We start from the raw sequence: 2,145 nt of genomic DNA, 5'->3' as shown, positions 1-2,145 counted from the left end.
TGGTATTCTGAAAGAAGACCTTATAGGTTGAAATAATTTGCTCTACTGTAAAATTGGTGGTGGACTGATTATTAATGCAGTCTGGGTAGTTCTTCTGGAAGTTGAGATAAATAAGGGTATGTTTCGATGGATGCCGTAGTTCTGAGTTATATTCGTATCAAGAATGCGTTGATTGTATTGTCAAGGGAACCTTGTGGAAGCAGTGGGACTGATCGTAAATCAATGGAGCAAGGGTTGTGAAAGAATGGATTGATGGACCTTCTGGTCGACTAAGCCGAATGCATTGTATTGGGGACATCATGGGAAATGTAGTCAGCTGCCATCAGCGCACCATGGTGTTTGTGGTGTCTGTTGTCCGAAGATTTTTCTCAATAGTCGCTGGATTGTAAAATGGGCGAATTTTTATACCCATCGGCCAGTTTCTTAGTTGTGATAACGTATTGAGGTCATGGGCATCCACTTCAATGATCCGTTTTTCGATTACAATTTCTAAGAGTGGTATCAGAAAGGTGTCATTGAGGAAATGCAATTATGGGTGCAGGAATTGGATAGATATGGATTCTTGTATTCTACTGGGCTAGGGAAGTAATTGGAGACACAAAGGATGTCATGATATCGATTTGGGTTTGTATGTAAGAATATATGGTATCAGAGGAAAGGTTTAGGTCAGGGACTCTATTCTGATTTTGTTCATCAAAGACACATGGTTGGTGAGTCATAGTGGTTTGTAGGATGAATGCTTTGTCTGAGAGGTAGTTAGGTGAGGGCTTTGTGACTCAATGATTCAGACAATTCAGAATTCACGGATTTCTTTGGGTGGGGTGTTGTAAGAACTTTCATGTGAACGCTTTCAAAAGAGTTAATGCAACTAATGCTCAAAACATAACTTAGAAACTCTCGTGGGTAGCGCAGTTGGTTAGAAAACTATCCTCCTCCACACCGGATGGAAAAGACCTGGGTTCATCACGTCGATAACGGGGAGAGTTTTTATGGGCCTTTTTTCACAACGTGGCTGAGTTAGTCAGTCTCAGGCGAGGGTACCATGGTTTTTTCTCCCGGTCACTCGCGTTTTTCATCCAGCAAACAGAAAATCAACCACGGAACACGCCCAATTTACAGACAATGTTATTAATAAGAAGTATATTAAAACACAATAATTTTTTAGTATTTTTTAAAAATATTTTAAAAAAGTTTGTAATAATTTTATTAGGCCCCTTCCTCCCTTCTTCCGGCTATTGCCAATCTCTCCACGGCTGACTTCGGGTGGTGTGGGGGATCTTGGTCATCATTATCCACGTCTTTCTCATGATATCCTCCAACTCGATATCCTCCAATCTATGATCTCAAAGAAGTATGTTAGCACTGGAACCGCATAGGTGGTTATTGTTTTCCCTCCTTTCAGCAGGATTCTGAGTCTTTGGTCGTATTTTTCAGTCAGACAGGCCTTCATTTCCTTGTGCTCTAACTGCTGAGCCTGCACATCCCCAGGTATTTGTAGGTCTGTCCCTCTGCCATGGCTTCGATGTCTTTATCAATCTGAGTAATTTCCCCTGATGCAATCTGTGGGGCTTGCATCTGGAGAAATTACCCGTGATGCAAACCCAAGCATTAATAATTTATTATTAATAAATTAATAATATTAATAAGAGGAAGAATAACAAGAAAATTAACAATAACTAGGGGGCTTCCCCACCTGCTCGCCAATCCCCACTCATGCTTTTCTATATAAAATGTAGAGGTATGACGGAGTAAGTCAAATCTTTTCTACATAAAAGACATGTCGAAACGCACTGATCAATATCTAATCAGGAAATGACCTATGTAATTATTTACCTGTGCATTTGTAGTGACGCAATTATCCCGCCCATTGTACGTACCGCATGACCCGCATCCCACTTCTCCCATTGGCTACCACACCCCTCCTCCACGCGGAATTCTCAAGGTCGAATAAATATCATTACGTAATTATCTACCTGCGTTTACATTGATCACTCAGGAAAAGGCCTTTTGTTTCGGGTTCCAAAACGCACGAGGAATATTGTTGCATATTTTAGTAGGACTAAAATATTTACAAACATTTATAATATTTACAAAATATTAAATACGTTATGGAGGCAGTTGTCTTGTAATGCGTCCCACGTAATG

Source organism: Mastigoproctus giganteus, chromosome 7 (genome assembly GCF_048544385.1).
Source record: "Mastigoproctus giganteus isolate SK-2022 chromosome 7, ASM4854438v1, whole genome shotgun sequence".
Classification (NCBI taxonomy): Eukaryota; Metazoa; Arthropoda; class Arachnida; order Uropygi; family Thelyphonidae; genus Mastigoproctus; species Mastigoproctus giganteus.
The sequence above is the reverse complement of the archived record's forward strand: the minus strand, read 5'-3'. Positions refer to the sequence as shown.